The sequence below is a fragment of the Rana temporaria genome, chromosome 4 (assembly GCF_905171775.1).
Source record: "Rana temporaria chromosome 4, aRanTem1.1, whole genome shotgun sequence".
In the NCBI taxonomy this organism is placed as follows: Eukaryota; Metazoa; Chordata; class Amphibia; order Anura; family Ranidae; genus Rana; species Rana temporaria.
This window is the reverse complement of record NC_053492.1, coordinates 184,432,877-184,454,049: the sequence shown is the minus strand read 5'-3', so window position 1 is coordinate 184,454,049 and position 21,173 is coordinate 184,432,877.

The following is a 21,173-nucleotide window of genomic DNA, read 5'->3' as shown; positions in this document are numbered from 1 at the left end:
ATGACAGGTGCGCGGCTTGCATCGGACTTATATAGGCCTCACAGTCCCATCATGCTCCGTACCTACCCATGTGATACCTACCCACGTGGGTAGGTACCGGAGCATGATGGGACTGTGAGGCCTATACAAGTCCGATGCAAGCCGCGCACCTGTCATTGCAGCGAGAAGAGTCGGCGTGTCAACATCGGGAGAAGAAGAAGACGACGTCACAGCCCGGAAGAAGAAGAAGACGTCACAGCATGGAAGAAGAAGAGGATGAAGACGTTCAGCGCTGAAGGAGAAGGCACCGGACAGCGGAAGGAAGAACCGGGGTGCGCCGAGTCAACAGCGGAGAGCGGCGAACATAGCAGAAGACCCCTGGATAGCGGAGAAGACCCCCCCCGGATAGCGGAGAAGACCCCCCCGGATAGCGGAAGAAGAAGCCCCCCCTGAGGAAACCCGCCGGGGGGTGGGCGCTTTTATAAAAGCGACCCCCCCCGGCGGTGGAAGAGAACCAGACGACGGCGAAGAAGAGCGGCCCCCCACCCGAAGACGTCAAAGAAGAAGCCCCCCCCTGGTGAAAAGAGCTAAAGAAGACAGGAGGCGACTAATAAAATATTTTAATACCCTGTGTTTTTTTATTTGTGTTTATACCACTTTTCTTGCAGGTGAATGGGTAGGGGTACGATGTACCCCATACTCATTCACTTAGGGTGGGGGGCCGGTATCTGGGGGCCCCCTTATTAAAGGGGGCTCCCAGATTCCGATAAGCCTCCCGCCCGCATACCCCGACAACCAACGGCCAGGGTTGTCGGGAAGGGGCCCTGTCCTCATCAATATGGGGACAGGGTGCTCTGGGGTGGGGGGGCCCCAGTGCGCCCCCCTGCCCCAGAGCACCCAACCCCCCCATGTTGAGGGCATGCAGCCTGGTACGGCTCAGGAGGGGGGGGCTCGTTCGTCCCCACTCCTTTCCTGGCCGGCCGGGTAGCGTGCTTTGGATACGGGTCTGGTATGGATTGTAGGGGGACCCCCAACGCCGTTTTTTCGGTGTAGGGGGGTCTCCTTACAACCCATACCAGACCTAAGGGCCCGGTATGCTCCCGAGGGGGGAACCCATGCCGGATTTTTAGTTAAAATCCGGCGGGGACTTCCCCCTCAGGATTCATACCAAACGCCGCACACGTGTAGAATTGGCGGGAATCCAAGTCGGATCTCCCGTCGCTTCTATGACGCGCTTGCTGGGATGTGCTTTTACTATTCCAGTGAGTGCGAGATGTCGGCACCCTGTCGCCGAGAATCAGCGCGATGCCGTCGTGCTAAAAACACATTCTCGGCGGCAGGCACTGTACCAGTCTTTTGATTTTCCTAAAATGGTGACTCATGCCAAAATGTAACATCTGAAAACATGTGAAAAAGAAACATTCAGAAACATCACTTTAACTTTTCTGAACCAAACCCTAAGTGCTTACAGACCTGTTTTCCTGTTTTATCCCAATGGCTTTGGTAGATTAAAAGTGCATCAAGGTAAAAACCTTCTTGCCAGAGCACCCCCCTTATACTTACCTGAGCCCGATCTTGATCCAGCATTGTGCACGAGAATAGTGGCTCCCTCCATTCTCTCCCTCCTCACTGGGCAGACTGATAGCAGCTTTAGGCATTGGCTTCCACTGCTGTCAATCTATTTCTGTGACAAGGGAGTGGGGGGCCAGGGCAATGCCTACAAATGCAGGTAGCGTGGCTCGGGACTAAGCCTGCATAAGTGCCTTTCAAGCCTGCATAAGCATCTTTCTTTGGGGGCACTTGCCAAAGAGGGGGAGCCAGGAGTGCTGGCGGTGGACCCCAGAGGAAGAGGATCATGGCTGCTCTTTGCAAAACCATTGCACACAGCAGGTAAGTATGACATTCATTATTTTAATAAAAAAAATAAACTTTACACTCACTTTAAGCTTTACTCATACATAAAAAAAAATGGGCGGAATATCCTTCCTTGTATAAATTAAATGTATCCTTTAAACCACTTATAAATTTCTTATGTTGTGCATTTTGTGTACATAGTCTACAAATTAGTTTAATTTTTACTATCTGAAATGTGCTCATAAAAAGCAGAATGCATATAAATGAAACACATATGTATTCTTTAAATAGAAACAGCTTCAATTCATTAAAGGGTGTGAGTGATAATTACTAAATTGCAAGGGAAAGAGACAGGGCTGTCAGCAATCCAAACATACTATTTTTGGACACTTTAAGAACTGGAACAGAGAAAAAATATATCCACAGTTAAAGATCTTTGGTTTCTTATTCTGCATTCCTCAAAATGCTAACATTAAGTCTTCCATTCTGGGGAACCTCACTTCCAAAACAAAGATTTCAGGCTCCTGATAAACACTTTCTCAGCCACTTAATTTTTGTGTGGAAGATTCCCTTGCTGGATACTGAGCAACACACCCAACACACCAAGAGCCTCACCTTAAATGAAACTTTAGGACTCAGAGGTGGAGTCTTTATCTCAGTAAATTTCATAGTCTGGGTCAAATACACCATGACCAGGAATAGACACAGGGGTTGATTTACTAAAGGAAAATCTACTTTACACTACAAGTGCATTGCAATTGCACCTCTAAGTGCAATCGCTGTAGATCGCTGTAGATCTGAGGGGAAGCTCTGAAATGAGGGGAAGCTCTGCTGATTTTATCATCCAATCATGTGCAAGCTAAAATGCTGTTTTTTATTTTCCTTGCATGTCCCCCTCAGATCTACAGTGACTGCACTTCCAAGTGCACTTGTAGTGCAAAGTGGATTTGACTTTTGTAAATAACCCCCACTGTGTCATCTGTCCCAGACCCAATTCCTCTTCTGTTCAGACCTAAGAATATGAACAGAAGATGCTGTCCCATCATCAACCAGTCTGATATTCCACAAGTCAGCTCTGCAGACAAACCATTTACCAAACGTGGTGTTCTGTCAGTGGTGAACAGCCTATACAATCCAGTGGGATTCGTAGCTCCCATCACCATACAAGGTAAATCCTTACTTAGACAGTTCCCAGAGACTATTAAAGATTGGGATGCTCCACTACCAATAGACCAGCTTTCAAAGTTAAAGTCCTGGAAACAATCTCTACATGCTGCTGCTACACTTCTGCCTCCCTTGCTACAAGTCAGAGGAAAGAACTTCACATTTTCTCTGATGCATCTACTGAGGCCATAGCAGCTGTCACTTACCTCAAGGTAAGAGACTCTTCTAATCAAGCCCACATATGGTTTCTGTTTGGGAAAGCTAAGTTAGCATCTAAGCCTGAACACACGATTCCCAGGCTTGAACTTTGTGGGACTGTGCTAGCTGTAGAAATAGCTGATTTCATACTGCGTGAGCTAGTCATTCAGATAGATGACATCAAATTCTACACAGATAGCAAAGTTGTTCTGGGCTACATATACAACCAGACTAAATGTTTCTATGTCTATGTCAGCAACTGTGTAGAGAAAATCAGGAAATCATCTAAACCTGAACAATGGTGTTATGTTCCATTGGGAATTAACCCTGCAGATCATGCCACTAGGCCAGTGTCTGCAAGTGTCTTTGCAAATTCTTCTTGGTTAACAGGTCCTGAATTCCTGCTGGATCATCCAGAAGAAACCACAGCTGATGTCTTCAGTCTTCTAGAACCTGACAAAGATCCAGAGACCCCAACTATCCTTACCCCAGCTACTCTTCTTACCTAGAAGCTTGGGTCTGTTCCTGTTCCACCTGGAAACTTTAAAGCGGGAAATCTGTGCTATGACCAGTGGAAGCGAGTACAACACCTTTGCCAACTGCTTCTGGAATCGTTGGAAGATGGAGTATCTTTCTACTTTGCAAGGATGCAGGAAATGGCAACACCTGAACCCTAGCATTGGAGATCTCGTTCTGCTTAAAGCGGATGTGCCACTAAAAAAATATATTAAAAGCCAGCAGCTACAAATACTGCAGCTGCTGACTTTTAATATAAGGACACTTACCTGTCCTGGAGTCCAGCGGTGATCGCAGCAGATGACGAGCCGATCGCTCGTCACCCTGCTGCTCCCCCCTCCATCCACGGTGAGGGAACCAGGAAGTGAAGCGCTCCGGCTTCACTGCCCGGTTCCCTACGGCGCATGCGCGAGTCGCGCTGCGCCCGCCGATTGGCTCCCGCTGTGTGCTGGGAGCCGAGTGTTCCCAGCATACAACGGGGGACGGACGGAAGGTAAGGAAAAAACCCGTCCTTTGCCCGTATCGTAGGGCCGGAAGTGGGTGCAGATACCTGTCTGTAGACAGGTATCTGCACCCCCCTCCCCCCTGAAAGGTGTCAAATGTGACACCGGAGGGGGGGAGGGTGCCGATCAGCGGGACTCCACTTTAGAGTGGAGATCCGCTTTAAGGACCAGCAAGCTGAAAGAATTGAATGGCCATGGGACTTATTGTAAAGAGCATTCCTAGTGATGACGGTAAGGTACGCAAATCGCTTCACAACAATCGGAGTCAGAAAAAATGTCTTCTCATCAACTGTGTCGTTGCCAACTGTACAGTATCTGAGTTCCAGAGTAGTGAGCAGGAATAGCCCGTCTTATTGTTAAAGACACTGCTTTCAAACATCATTCACACAGTTCAGCTGGTGGTACGTGGAGTTCCACTGAAGTCAGTTCTTCTTTTATAATGAACACTGAAAGCAGACATCTATGCCCAGTTCACATTATTGGTTCTAGTTGCTACATTATACTGGATAACACCATTAGGATCATATCAAAGGAGGTTACAATACAACAAGGATAACAAAGTTCTGCTAAATTTGCCATGCTCTGTTATCAAGGATCACTTTAGTTACAACACAAATAGGCTAGCTGAAGACATCTGGACTTTAATGAACACCATTTTACCATGTGTTATCCTTTTTCCACATCTGCTTTAATTGCAGACTTCATCTAAAGGGAGCCAGCCAATTTGAATATAGTAGTCTGTATATTGTTTATTTATATTGTGCATGATTAAGTGGCCTGTGAGTTGAGGAGGGAGAAGGAAGAAACCTGACACAGAAGATATAGTGCCAGTTGTCTACCCTCCTGTTAACCTGTTCACATAGGTTTCTGTGATTGGGTTAATATTTGTGCTCATTTACATTTAAAGGAACTTTGCACCATTATATTGCATTTCTGATAAGTATAGATACAATATTTGTTTTTAAGAGTGTTTTCTTATTATCTGACAAAGTTGAGATATACCTATTTTTGTGTTCTCACTAGTACAGTAAACATATGTAGCGGATGGTTGCTACTAGTTACTAACATCCACCATATCACCCTGAGTGAGTGAGTGAATAACTTGTATAGCGCTACACATGCAAACTAAATCGCCTCAAGGCGCTTCCATCCAGTTGTCGTCCTAATCCTTCAGAAGAGGTGGGTCTTGAGTTTTTTCCTGAAGGCCCGATGGTTATCTTCCATGCAGATATCCGTTCCATAGCCGTGGTCCTTGGACTGCAAATCTTCGTTCTCCCTTCGATTTGTATTTGTACTTAGAGGAGGTTTTGGTTAGATGATCGGAGAGTGCGATGGGTGGTGTAGCATTTTATTTTCTCGCATAAGTATTGAGGAGCCTTTCCTTGTGTGCATTTGTGGGTGAGGCAGAGGGTCTTGAATGTGATCCAATCCTTTACTGTTAGCCAATGAAGGGCCCTCAAGGATGTAGTGATGGATTCCCAGGGTTTCTTTCCTGTTACCAACCTAGCTGCTGTGTTCTGAATGACTTGTAGGCGTGAGATCTGGTATTTCGGTAGACCTAGGTAGAGGGAGTTTGCGTAGTCGAGTCGAGAATTGATGATTTTTCCGACTACTACCGATGTGTCCTCTTCGGGGATGGAGGGGATGAGTCTGAGCAGTAGGCGGAGAAGGTGGTGGGATCTGCTGACTACTGATCCTATTTGCGCATCCATCGACATCTCCGAGTCAAAGGTTACTTCGAGGCTTCTGACCTTGGTACTTGGGGTGATGATCTGTCCCAAGATGGTGGGTGGTGTCCATGATGTCCTAGCTTTTGTCTTCCGGTTTGCGTGGAGGAGAAGTAGTTCTGTTTTTGATCCGTTGAGTTTGAGGGAGCTCTCAGTCATCCATTCGTCAATCAACGCCAGGCATTTTTCTAATCCGTAATATCGGTCTATTTTTTCGGTGATCCGAAAGTAAAGTTGAGTGTCATCCGCATAGGAGTGGTAGCACAAATCTTGCTCACTGATGATTTTGAGGAGTGGCCGGAGGTAGATGTTGAAGAGTACGGGTGACAGGGGCGATCCTTGAGGGTGCGCGATTCCGAGGTGAAAACTCCTAGTTTTACTGTTTGGGACCGATTTCCTAGGAAGGAAGCGAACCAGAGTAGATCTGAATCTGTAACTCCCGCTACTTATTTGAGACGAATGAGTAGAGTTTTGTGATTTACTGTGTCGAATGCTGCACTTAGGTCCAGTAGCACCAGTAGGCATGATTCTCCGTCATCTGCTGCTTCGAGGGCGTCATCCCATATTTTGAGCAGTGCCGTTTCTATGCCATGGCCTGGGCGGAAGCCTGATTGTAGTGGGTCGAGGAGTTTGTGGGTGCTGTACTACTGCTTTCTCCATGATTTTGGAGAAGGTGTTCAGGCTTGTTATAGGTCTACGGTGGTTAGGGTCTTTGGGGTCGAGGTTGTTTTTTTTAGGAGGGGTTCGATTATCCCTTGTTTAAGGGAGATCGGAACAATACCTTCTTTAAAAGATTGATTTACAAGATGTGTTATGGTGGGTGCCAAAATATCGGTACATTCCTTCAGTAATTTAGTGTAAATATTACCTGGTGATGTGCTGTCTCGGAGGCTTCTGATAATGTTTTTGGTGATGTCGACGGTGATTGGAATCAGCGAGAAATTTGCCGATTGTGGAATATTTGTATTGTTTTCCTCTTCTTGCTTTAACTGACTTGGGGTTGTTGCTTTTTTCCGTTGAATTATTTCCTGAATGTTTTTAACCCTACTGCCAGACCTCGATATATCACTCTCAGAGACAATGAACAGTCATTTACATTGTTTTGTTTTTGTTTATTGGGGGATATAACTTGGATGAGGAAAGGGGATATGGGATGCCTATAGATCAGATCACTTTGCCATCATATTTAAGAATAGAGTAAATAGGTTGAGCTTTTGAAGAATTGATAGACTCTAATAATCATAGTCACTTCCCCTGCATAACTTCTGCAGACTGTTGCTCCTCCTCTGCATAAACTCCTGCAGACTGTTATGCCGCGTACACACGACCGTTTTTCCTGTCCTGCAAAAAAACAAGTTTTTCTCTACGTGATTCGTCGTGATTCCTATCAAGCCTGCCTTGCATACACACGTTCATGAAAAAAACGCTTGAGTAAAGTGTGGTGACGTACAACATGTTCCTTTCAAATGGCACCACCTTTTGGGCTGCTTTCGGGCTGCAAACTTGATTCTGAGCATGCATGTTTTTTTCCCTTGGAAAAGCATACATACGACCGTTTTTCACGACAAGAAAAAGAATGACGGGAAAAACTTAACTGGACATACATTCCGATCACTTCTCCAGCCCCTGTGTTCCAGGATACCGCCTCCATGACCATATACGGACGAGGCTCCCTGCCAGCTCTCCCGGGCTCCTCCTCCGAGGCATGCTCCCCCCAGATAGGGATGGGCCTCCTGCTGTGATCTAGCACTCCATTCTCCACATCTCCCAGCCGACAACTCCCATCCAGTGGGCTGGACCTGAGCTTATAAGGGAGGCCTGCCCCCTGCCAATACCAATTGGGGATTGGTCAGGGCTCCCCACATAAGCTGCCTGTCACTCCAGACCCTAGCCCTGCCCCTCTTCCAGACAATTCTCCCTAGAGGGCAGGGGAGGCGTCCAAGGACTGAAGCACAGGTGGTCCCACCCACTGCTACACTAACCACCCCCTGCCCTCCAGATCAAAAACAAGCAGGCCTAGCATAGGCCTTCCTAAATTTACCTGCCTGACAGCTATCACAAACATCTTACTTATAGCACCTGCCTAAAGGTAATTATAATTGAACTGTTTCTTTAATACTGTGTGAGTCTCTATTTACTAATACAGTTGGTAATATGACCGAACCCAGGGTGTCAGAGGTAATGGAGGATTTGCAGAGTTCAGGTAATCAGTTGGGTGCATAGTAGAAGCCCTTATGGGGGTACCACTACACAGCCTATCACTGTAACCTGCCACCAGATGCAGCGTTTCACTGTAGCCTGCCACCAGATGCAGCCTGTCACTGTAGCCTACCACCAGATGCAGACTGCCACTGTAGCCTGCCACCAGATGCAGCCTGCCATTGTAGCCTGCCATCGCAGCCACCAGATGCAGCCTGTCATTTTAGTCTGCTACTACAGCCACCAGTTGCTTCATGTCACTGTAACCTGCCACCAGATCCAACATGTCACTGTAGCCTGCCACCAGATGCAGCATGTCTTTGTAGCCTACCACCAGATGCAGACTGCCACTGTAACCTGCCACCAGATGCAGCCTACCACTGCTGCCTGCCATTGCGGCCACCAGATGCAGCCTGCCATTTTAGTCTGCCACTGCAGCCACCAGTTGCCGCATGTCACTGTAGCCTGCCACCAGATTTACTTTGTCACAGTAGCCTGCCACCCCAGCCACCAGATTCAGCATGCCACTTTGTAAGGGTTTTCTTTGTGCAGTGAAAGAACTTACTACAAGTAAAGCCTCTTGCAGCCTCTCCCCAGCACTACGGCCTCAGCAAGGAATCTGGCATTATAAGTCAGGAGCCAGGAAAACCAGCACATGTGCAGTCGATTACACAGGGTTCTGCTCCTATGAGATTGAGAATCTCATGGAGGCGGACCAAACAGTGGTGATGGGGGCAGTGCCACAGGTGGTGATGGAAGAAAGGCTGGTCTCTGCTTGGCCGATGCTCAGCCTCTTCAGTGTGGCCTGTCCTCGAACAGGGCATGGACCAGCTCTGGTCCACGGCCCAGGGGTTGTGAACCCCTGTTCTAGATGATTCTCAGCAGAAGGCCTTGTGGCTGCCAAAAAACTGACACAGTTGTGACATAATGACTATATTTAACACAGTCCAGCAAAAAGACATGGAATGGAGGTAACAGACCTATCAATCATCCTAAATTCATAGATCCTATTTCATTCATGGAAGCTGTAGTAACAGCTTCTATGGAAGGAGCAGCTAGACAGAAAGGGTGGGCACAGTTGGGCACTCTTGATGCCTGTCTAAGCACCTTAGTTCTTTTAACCTCCACCACACTGAAATATTACAGTGCTGGGGAGTGGGGGTGAGGGAGGCATTGGAGGAGGACAATTTTGGTGAAAGGACACAACAGCACAAGGGAATGGAATACTGTAAACAAATTGGGACTTTACATGGAGTGCACAGTTTAGGGAAAAACAGCCATCATTATAATTGTAAATATAAATATTTTAATTAGGTATAGGTAAACAGTAATTACATTAAATTAATAATGATTGGTAATATTATAAACCATAAATATATAAAAAGACAGTATTTGATGATGTTTATAAAATTCCCATAAATTAAATTCATCAACACATACATATAAAGTATTACAGATATCACATAGACACGACTACACATTTGGAAAGGGCCTCCAACCTCCCTGGGCGGTAAGGTAAAGTTTGAAAGAGATCCTAGGGTGATAGCAACTTAGTCTAAGTGCCGGACCGGGACGGAGGTACATGTTCCCCATTGGCCATGACCTCACTTAAAATCCCAATTGTTTCTTATTTTTTCAACAACAGCACAAGGAATGCCTCAGACTGAATGTAAATAATGTGTCCAAAAACAAAAATATCCAGGGGGAGCGTGTCCGGCAGCGAACCGAGGAGGATGTGTGGGTACAAGGCTCCACAGACCCGGCAAGAATCCACTGCCATCCCGGCTATAAACATCTTGGATGAGCCGACATCCTCACCTTAATATGCCCCTGGATGTCCCCTGATTCCATCCCAGCCTGCACTGAGGGGTCCGGACGGCCAAACGTGTCCTCTCCCGGCCCGCTCCACGCGGCCCAGGCCCACTACCATCCTGAGGCCTCCGGAGCCTCCGACACTGCTCTACCGTGTCACGGATGTTACCTGTCCCGGCCCCAGCCTGTGGAGAGGTGCCCGGCCAGCTGTCTGGGCCGCTATCCATCCCACGGCTGGCTCAACAGCATTGGTGCTTGCTACTGATTTGCGGCCTACTAGGCCTTTCTCATCCCCGGCCTGGAGTACCGCGAATCGCGGAGCCTGTGGCGGTTTCATCTATCCCTGGGCCTGTGTACTTGGAGGATATCTACCGGATTGAGCACCCGCAGAAGCCTGCCTGTGAACCCCCACCGGCCCACCATCATTTTGCGGCCTGTGGAGCCTCCATCATCTCCCAGCCTGGAGCTCTGCGATCTGTGGGCTGAGTAGCCACCCGCCCTCATCCAGTTGGGGTAGCACTCCTAGAGGAGGCAAGGGAACTGTGAGTATCTGGATGCCTGTTTGTGGTCCCCTGACGGCCAGTCCCTCACACTAGCAGCCTGCAGCCCTCCTGAGGCCTTAGGAGACAGTCTCATCCCCCCTCACTTAGGTACAGTGCCCCACAAGAGCCTTCCCCACAGCCTGTGTACAATATCTGGCTCCAGGGAGGAAGGCTGTGTGCTGTGGGTTTTCCCCCTTTTTTTTTTTTTCTCCAATACACCTGCCACAGTTACCCACTTGTCAGCCTTGCAGCTTACTTTATACTGATCCCTCAGCAGGCTCTTTAAAGGGACATACCACCCCCCATCCCCCGGCACTCTAATCCAACTGTGCCTTTATAGCGCAAATTAGGAGGAAGCATGTGCGGCTAGCAAAGATGATAGGCATGTCTTAGACTTGCTCTGATCCCCACTCCTTTCTTAAGGGGTCCTGCACTGCTTCATAAGCTTCCATAGACACAGGATCACTATCAGCTGCTTCGGGACTACTCCGGGCTCTACATGGGCAAAGTAGGATTTCAGAAGAACGTATATCAAGGTTTTATCCCGCTATCGACATCACAACCTGTACAGACCATGGAGCGATTCTTAGGTCACAATCCCTGGCCTTGAGTACGCCTACAGAATTATCAGATGTCGCAGACCCCCTAGCCCCCGCATCGGGTATGTCTCTGTCAGGGACATGCCAATAGGTTCCTGTGCCTGCTCCAGAGTCGCTGATCCTCCACGTCTGTAAATGCTGTCTCTTGCACCAGCCCCTTCTGAAGGACCACCGACCGTGCCAGACTGCTGCCATCACCAGACACTCCTACCTCGCTGCGCTCCCGAGCTTGCTGTCTGCACTCCAGGGCTGTAAGAGAGGCCTCCTCCTGCAAACTAGGCTCTGCCTACAAGGTACGTTCCCGTACATAACAGTCTCACTCAGGGAATGCACCCCAGCAGACGGGACCCGCTGCAGTAGCCACAGTGGCAGTCTTGGACCAGAAATTACAAGCACTTTTACAGGATTTGACACGCAATATAGCTAAAGAGGTTGGGAAGATTGCCCAGGAGCTCCGGGGGGAGATTGACCAACTTAGAGAGCGCACCGCCACTTTGGAAACTAAATTTGACGAGACTGTACAATATATGCATGCTCTGGAGGAGGAAAATGCATATCTTATACATACAGTTTCCCAAATACAACTTCAACAAGAAGACTTGGAGAATAGGGAGCGTTGTTCAAATCTGAGAATCCGTGGAGTCCCTGAATCAGTTAATGATAAAGAGCTACGGGTATATCTACTTGATCTTTTTGTCACGCTGGCCCCGCACATACCCGATATTGACTGGGCTTAGATAGGGCCCATAGATCCTTGGCTCCCAACCCAAGGGACATAATAGTCCGTTTCCATTATTATGATGCCACGTACACGTTTTTGAAACTTCAATTTTCAAAAACGACGTTGCCTACACACCATCGTTTTTTCACAATGCTTTAGCAAAGCGAGGTTACGTTAACCACTTTTTTTCCATTGAAGCTCGCTTCATAACTAGCTTCTGGGCATGCGCGGGTTTAAAAACATTGTTTTAAACGTCGTTTTTTGCTACACACGGTAAAAAAAAATTGTCATTTTTCACAAGACATAAAACGACGTTTTCCCCACACACAGTCATTTAAATTGACGTTTTTTAAAATGTCGTTTTTTTTCATCACATAAAGTGATGGTGTGTACGCGGCATTACAGCAAGGAAGCCCTAACAGCTACACGCAACAAAAATTGCATTGTTTTCAAAGGCTCTAAAATCCAGATTTTCAGTGATCTCTCCCCCATCACCCTGGCCAAGTGACGCAATCTCCACCAAATCACGGCTCACCTCCAACATCATCAAGTCCCGTACAGATGGGGTTTCCCATTTAGTCTCTCAGCATCTAAAGATGGCACTCAATATTCCATCAGGGAGCTTCATGAATGCAAGGCTTTTACTCGCAATTTGGGACTGCCACCTGTTCCAGAGGAAGATCTCCAGCTCCCTCCGCCTGCTCTGGCCTCCAAGCCTCTTCAGGCCCCTGCAGTAATCTGGACCCCGGTCCGTCGGCTTTCTCTACACCGCAGCGCTCCAACCTGCCTAGACCCCCCCACTTGAGGCTCCAGGGCTTTCTTGATTTGCACCTTTTTTGGGGGATTCCCAGATACCCAGGATTTAGGCTGATCACTTCAGGTACCTGCGGGGAGTGTTCTCCCTTATATCCCTTTTCCTTTTTTGATGTGCTTAGTAAACCCTGTTTCTATTTTTTGTCCATGTCTCCACACAAAAGTTCTTTCCACTTGAGAAGGCTACTGTTTTCTTTTTAGCCCCCCCATTGGACTTACAATCAGTGGTGTTATATACTGAACTTTGTTAACTGTTAACTGTCCGAGGCTTGTTATTTCCTACAGGAGCGTGCCACAGTCCACCGTTTTTGCCGACCGTCATGTTCCTCTGCATGTCCAAGGTGTCCCACCTTGGTTTTCTGAAGGGCTTTTTCCCTTCAGGCTTTCAAAACATTGGTTTTGTTCTTTTTGTTTTGTTTTTCTTCGTTTGAACTTCGCTTTTGCTAAGCTTATCACATTTTTATCAGGTCCTTTTTTGACCTGTTTTTGCTCTTTTATTTTGATGCAGGGTATATACTCACTACATATTGTCTTGTTGCTCAGTAATGCTGATATGTACATGTCTCTTCTAAACCTCCTTGGGTTGGAATATCTCTCACCCATGAGTCATGTTAAAATGTCATCTGCTTGTCACTTCATGATTGTAGTATGGCTTTAAAAATATTTTCTTGTAATGTTAAAGGAACACTAAAGGCAAACATTTTCATTTTTTTTAAAATAACAAACATGTTATACTTACCTCCACTGTGCAGCTCGTTTTGCACAGAGTGTCCCCTAACCCTGTCTTCTGGGGTCCCTCGGCGGCTGTCTCGGCTCCTCCTCGCAAAAGCTTTCCACCTTCATGCGAGCGAGCTCGCATGGTGGAAAGCTTTTGCGAGCGCGCTCCCGTGATACAGCGGCGGGCATAGCCGCCGACTGTTTCACTCGACCCCGCCCCCGGTGCGCCGCGTCATCCGCTGTGATTGACAGCAGCACCAGCCAATGGCTGCGCTGCTATTAATCTGTCCAGCCTAGCCAATCAACGGCTAGACTGGGCAATGGTACGAGACAGGGATGCCCCCTCTCGCCGCTGCTCTTTATTCTTAGTTTGGAACCCTTGGCTGTGGTTATACGGAAGTGTCCGGATAATAGAGGCGTACGTCTTCGACACACGGAATATAAACTATCCCTGTTCGCAGATGACGTTCTTTTAACTCTCACACACCCACACACCTCCCTGCCACACCTACTGTACATAACATATTATCTACCTTAAGTAGCCTCTCTGGTTTTAAAATTAATGCTGCTAAAACTGAATCGTTACCCATAAGCATTCCCCCTTCCCTCCTATCTTCCCTGCAAAGCAAGTATAATTATCACTGGTGTTCTCAGTCGCTTAAATATTTGGGGGTTCAACTTACTGCCTCTTATGACACATTGAATCGGGCCAACTTCCCTCCCCTGTTTTCGGAAAATAATAGTTTATTGACTTAGTGGACCGCCCTCCCTCTATCCTTGCTGGAACAAATTAATGTTCTTAAAATGTCCATTCTTCCTAAATTGTTATATTTGTTTGAAACGTTACCCGTGGCAGTCCCACTGACGCAGCTGAAATGCCTTCAAATGAGAATCCCCCGCTTTATCCGGAATAATGCCTCCCACAGGTTGGCAGGGACAAGGGTCATGGCCCGGAAGAGTAGGGGGGTTTGGGAGGTCCAGACTTTGCATTTTAAATTAGTGAAATAAGTATTTGATCCCCTATAAACCAGCAAGATTTCTGGCTCCCAGGTGTTTTCTATTCAGGTAACAAGCTGAGATTAGGAACATTCTCTTAAAAGGAGCGCTCCTGTATAAAAGACACCTGTCCACAGAAGCAATCAATCAATCAGTGTCCAATCTCTCCACCATGGGCAAGACCAAAAATCTGTCCTAGGATGTCAGGGACAAGATTGTAGACCTACACAAGGCTCAAATGGTCTACAAGAAGACAAGTATACAGACGCTCAGGTTTCTCGTTGGCAAACAGGCCGTCAAGAATCTCGACGAGAAAATAGAGAGCAGGATCTCTATTTTTCTCGTTGAGATTCTGGGCAGATTTCCAGACGAGAAACCTGAAAGCCTCGTACACACGCACGGTTTACTCGGCAAGAAAGCTCTGCCAGCAGTTTTCTTGCTGGTTCGTCCAGAGAAAACCGAGCATCATTTTATAAAGTATATATAAATATTAACATCTTATAAGATATTAACATATATGTTTTTTAGTCTAAATCTGGCTAGACATCACCTTGAAGGTTTAATGTATACTTTACCTATTTTAAGGGCAAAGACGTATTTGCTTTTTTAAGGGAGATGAATTATTGCCTTTTAAAAAGATCAACAGAGCAATCAAGGAAGTGGCTGTCACAAGTTTATACAGAGGATCATGTTTTATGACACTAAGTCATATTCCTAGTAGACATTGAAGGACGAACATATATTACAGGTATGGGATTCTTTCACTGGAAATCCATTAAACAGGAAATTCAAGTAAGCACAAGCAAAGTGGTGAATTATAGCTGCTGTTTACTGATAACAACTTATACATCAGTATTCTCCTCCAAGGAATCCTTGCAAGCAGTGCTGCTATCCAACTTAATGGAAAGGGGACCTCAGGACTACTTGTATTGGCATTCAGCCAACAACTTACAATATATGCTCCCAATTCAATAACTAGTTTGCAATATGGACCTGCACTGATTTCTATATATAGCATTGCCCCTAGGAACTGCCATACTTAAAACGTAGCTTTTATTTCTTAAATTAAAAAGACCATAGAGCAAAAGACAAATCCTGACGACAGCAATACACTTCATCAGAACAAATGGTCCTGATGGTCTACTTTGTATACAGGATCTCAAGGCTGTCTATAGAACTTGTTGTGGCTGCCATTATCCCATCCCAGTTAACTCTTTTTTTGTTGTTGCGTAGGTTGTACTGGCACCCTTAAAGCTTGTACACACAGGCCGAATATCAGGCAGTATTGGCTGGAGCAACAGAACCCATCTGACAATCAGCCACTGTGTACAGCAGCCTGCCCAACAGAAGCTGGTCTAACATCTGCCTTCTGTCAAACAGACATGCTGAAAAACCAGCAACCTCTCTTGTTAAAAAAAAAAGAAAAGAAAAACCAGCAACCAATCAGCATCCGATCAGCGTTTGCATCCAATGGCTGTAAGCTCTGACCAGTGTGTTCTGGCGGGGGGCAGTCCCCCTGTCAGAACACAATAGCTCAGTGGGGAGATTGCAGAACTAACATCACATAGTTAGTACCGTGAGCGCTTAATTTTTTTTTTTCGTTCAATCGCGTGGTTGAATGAAATAAAACTACCTATGTATGCCAGGCTCTAAGATAGCCATGGATGCTGAAAGTGGAGCCATGTCATCTGCTACATTGGTCAAGCCATTTTGTCTTTTTTTCTTGCTGTTCTGAAAAGTGTCATGGGTTTATTAGGGTTTCTGACAGTTACGTTGTCTGCTATTGCTGAATAATGTAGTCTGCAGACAAAGGACTTGACATACATTTCTGGCATTCTGTGATATCTATGTAGGTGCCACCAGTGCTTTAAGTGGGCCAAAAGAGGTGCCGGTACTCTATTAGGCGCCGGTGCTCCCCCCCCCCCAATACTGAACATGAAAATATATATATTTTACAAACCCTCTCTTAGACGAAACCTAACATTTGATTTTGCTGCTAAAATTACATAAACCAGCTGATGATGTCAGAAACTAAAAAAAGAGAAGATAAAATGGGCACAAAGCATGACAAGGGACAGACACCACAGAAAATAGATAGGAGAAGTATAGAATATACATATCAGTCTGTGAGCAGCCATAGCAACAAAACATCACTCACCATTAGTACAGAATCTGTACTTCAGATCCAAAGCAAAGTCCGATGACTGATTTTTCACTTTGCTGCACCGTCCTAGGAGGGCCAGTCACCCGCTCACATCCACCACGCCGCACTGATCGCTCCTCACAGGCGCGCGGAAAGGAGTTGACGTCATCTAACGTGAGGTCAACTCCCTGCCTGCGCCTGCACGTACGGCTCAAGCCGTACTCTGCACACGGCCCGCCCCCCTCCACTAGCTGATGGCCGGCCCAGCCAATGACTATTATGGAGGAGACGGTGCGCGATGTAATTCGCCCAGCGGCCAGCCACTACAATGCTGTAGCTAGCTCTCCGCCCGGGGGCCGGATTAAAAGGTCCGTCGGGCCGTATCATCATATTCCTGGCCTGGGGCTGCGTTCCGGCAGTGGCGTAGCTTGGGTTGTCAGCGCCCGGGGCAAGGCAAGAAATTTGCGCCCCCTCCAACCTGCGGGCTTTCCACTACACACTGACCACTAACCCACACACTGACCACTATCCTGCACACCACTACACTGCACCCTGACCCACCTGACATCTACACTAACCCACCTCACCCCTGCTTCCTGCACTACTCACATTACACTGCCCCACCTGACACCAACACTGACTATTACACTGACTGACACACATACACTGATCCCTGACACCTACCTGACACATACACTGACCCACCGACCTCACACCTACACTGAAATATGCAAAATGAGGTACAGCGCTAAATGAATAAATAAATGAATGTCAATAGGTGTAATTTGAAAAATTGGTGGAAAGGAAAACTAATGCAGAGTCATATTAAATTCATATGATTCTAAATAATTTTCAATTGAATGAAATTAAGACATAAAAATTAGTGAAGGAGGAAAACTATTGCAGAATCCTAATCACATAAAATTGATATATCTGGGCAAGATACTAATAACAAACAAATGAGATGAAAAAAATATCAACAAGTGAGAAAAAACAGTAAGAAAGGAAAATTATTGCAGAATCTCAATCTCATAAAGCTCATGTAGGTCTATGCAAAATGAAAATAAAGGAAATATGAGTGGTAAAAAAAATTCAGCAGGTGAAAAAAAGGTGAAAAAAGAGACAACTAATGCAGAGTCCCAACCACAATGAATTTCATAAGAGTCTATGCAATGCTTTGCATCCAAATGAGTGAAAAATAGCATATAAGTGACACAAATCTTCACACCAGCCACCGGGCAAATAGCCCAACACCCAATTGAGAAGCACTAAGTAGCCTGCTTACCAGGAGACATTGACTGTCACACAGCCTCACCAAGTATAGGGAATTTAACGGTCTCCCCAAGACTCAAGTGCTATCCGGAAACAGCGAAGTGTAATTGAGGTGTTACTCGCGGACATGGAAGGTAAAAAATATTCTCATGGTGCAGTATGTTAACTCAAATACATTTAATATAAGAATTATTGCCCTTACAAGAGCGATGTTGGTATATCAGCAATCACATATGTGGTCATGTAAGGAGCTGTGGCATCTCTGTTAACTTCTCTCTACTCCCTATCGTCAATCCACCGTCTGGAAAGGAAAAACGCGATGATGTCACCAGGGCTCCACCCGCCATCGCGTTTTTCCTTTCCAGACGGTGGATTGACGATAGGGAGTAGAGAGAAGTTAACAGAGATGCCACAGCTCCTTACATGACCACATATGTGATTGCTGATATACCAACATCGCTCTTGTAAGGGCAATAATTCTTATATTAAATTTATTTGAGTTAACATACTGCACCATGAGAATATTTGTTACCTTCCATGTCCGCGAGTAACACCTCAATTACATGCCAAAAGCCCCCCCCCCCCCTCAGGAATCTGATTATTGATTTACTGAGCTTCATGTACCCCTCAGGGCTTTAAGCATCATGTAAGGGGTTAAATGATGAATCCTGCTAGGTATTTGGCATGTCGAATGCCCTGAGGGATGAATTGTATAGCATAGCAGGATTAATCATTTAACCCCGTACATGCTGAAATATAATGCATTCCTCAGGGCTTTCAGCATGTAAGGGGTTAAATGATTAATCCTGCTATGCTATACAATTCATCCCTCAGGGCATTCGACATGCCAAATACCTAGCAGGATTCATCATTTAACCCCTTACATGATGCTTAAAACCCCTGAGGGGTACATGAAGCTCAATAAATCGTTAATCTGATTCCTGAGGGAGGGGGCTTTTGGCATGTAACGGTCTCGGTCTGTACTGTGGCATGGCGTGTCTCTCCTCTCCCTAACTGCTGCTGACCTGTTGTCCATTGACTCGAGTTCCACTTCTCGCCGGTCACAGATGAAGACTCATTTCCAGATCCGGTCAGGGAGAGAAGATGGTGGCGGCTTACAGAAGCGCGGGGGGGGGGGGGGGGGTGTTGTCCTTCGCGCATGCGCCGCTCACGTTCAAGGATTGGCCAGCCGCGGCAGCACATGACCACAATCGACCAATCGCAGGGCGCAACATGGCGACCGAGCCAGTGACACAGTACATCAAATTGAACACGGACCATGATAAGTGACACATTAACGGTGCAGGAATTCGCCCCCCCGAATATTTTGCCCGGTGCGACGGCCCCCCCTCGCTACGCCAGTTCCGGTACGGTAAACCCACGTACTGGGCGCACGGAGAGGTGCTGGTACTCTCCAGGGCCATTTTTGGAAGTGGCGGTACTGAGTACCGCCGCGTTCCGGCCCAGTTAAAGCACTGGGTGCCACGTGAAGCTATATTTCCACTTTCCTATTATAGAAATCTCATTAGGGTTGTACAATGAAACTGAAATGCCTAATTTAAAGCCAAACCCTCAATTTGTGATGGATGCAGGAAAACAAAATGGAAGAAGGGAGTAACTTCTGATCACAGGGACATAGCCTGACTGCTACTTTACCTTATTTACTAGCTTTGGGCTTTGGTTACTTTCCGTATATTATGATAAATCAATTCTTCACACTGTTTTCTACTTTCTAACCTGATATTCGTTTTCATCTTTGGCTTGTTAGGTTTACTTTAAAAAGAAACTCAAGGCTCAATGCACCAAGCCATGAAGATTGTTACTCCATTTCATTTCTCCTGCAACAAATGGCCTCCTCTCACCCTTCCATAGATAAACTTTTATGTCAGGTAGGGATACGGGCCAGGACCACATAATGCAGCTCAGACCCCAGTAGTACTTTGTATCTTACACAATGTTATACCATAATGTACTATGTTGTAATGTTTGCAGGCCCGTTGCTACAGGACAGGCAAAACAAACAATTACTTGGGGCCCCGAACTGGCTTGGGGCCCCCAACTCCCCCTTCCCAGGATGTAGCCAAGCTCCTCTTCCTTCCACCTGGAGTCCTGTCAGTCCGGCCGGGTACCGTGGTACAGGAGATTCAGTTTCCTGTTCCCAGCCGGACTGACAGGGAGTGCACTATCTGATAGGGGACTGGGGAAGAGGCAGGGGAAGAGGAGCTCGGCCACGCTACAGTGGCAGCCTACAGGGAAGAAGGGGAGGTAAGAATAGAAAAAAAATTAGTGTAGCGCTACCGTAGGCTTTGCATGCGGGGGGGGTGCTTGGGGGGGCCCCATTTTGCTTGGGGCCCCCAAATTCCTTCAAACAGCCCAGAATGTTTGTTCCTTCATTTCCACTGCTTTGATGCTATGGATCTTGTCACTTGATTAAATAAGATTTGGGGAAAAAAAAAAGATTGTTACTTGCCATAAGTATTGTTATTGAGAATGTTTCAATTGAGAACCAGAACATACTGATTATATACAAATAATATGAAAATATAGATAATCATGGCAAACAAGATGTAGAACAAGATATACAGTAGATAATGGGCCAGATCCTCAAAAGGGATACGCCGGCGTATCTACTGATACGCCGTCGTATCCCTGTTTCTATCTTTGGAACTGATCCACAGAATCAGTTTCCAAAAGATAGGCAGAAGATCCGACATGTGTAAGGGACTTACACTGCCGGATCTTAGGATGCAGTACCGCATCCGCCGCTGGGGGCAATTTTTAGTCGAAATGCCGCTTCGGGTATGCAAATTAGCACTTACGGAGATCCACGAAGCTTTTACGCTTCGTTTTTTCTCCGTAAGTATTAAGTTGCATGTGTAAAATTAGGGCTGCTTTTACAAAGTGTAAACTGTTTACACCTTGTAAAAGCAGACCCTTCTGTCCAGCGACGCGTTTTTTTTTTTTGTTTTAAATTTCTTTTTTTTTCGCCGTATCTTTTTTTTTTCCCGACGCAACTTTATTGACCCGGGGCGATCCACAAAGCTCGGCGTAACGTAATTTCGCACTATGCACGTCGGGAAAATGACGTCACGAGCATGCGCAGTACGGCCGGCGCGGGAGCGTGCCTAATTTAAATGGGAATCGCCCCCATTTGAAGAGGAACACCTTGCGCCGGCGGAATTTAAGTTACACAGCCGAAAATTTCTAGGTAAGTGCTTTGTGGATCGGGCACTTAGGTAGAAATTTTAAGGCAGTGTAACTTAAATGGGAATTTTTACGTTACGCCGGCTCTTTGTGGATCTGGCCCAATATTTTTTATTTTTTATTTTTTAAATCTTAGCAGCCCTAGAACTGAACAAGAGATTTTGGATATAAGAGGGAGTACTGTCAACACAGCCCACTGCCAAACCTACAGTAC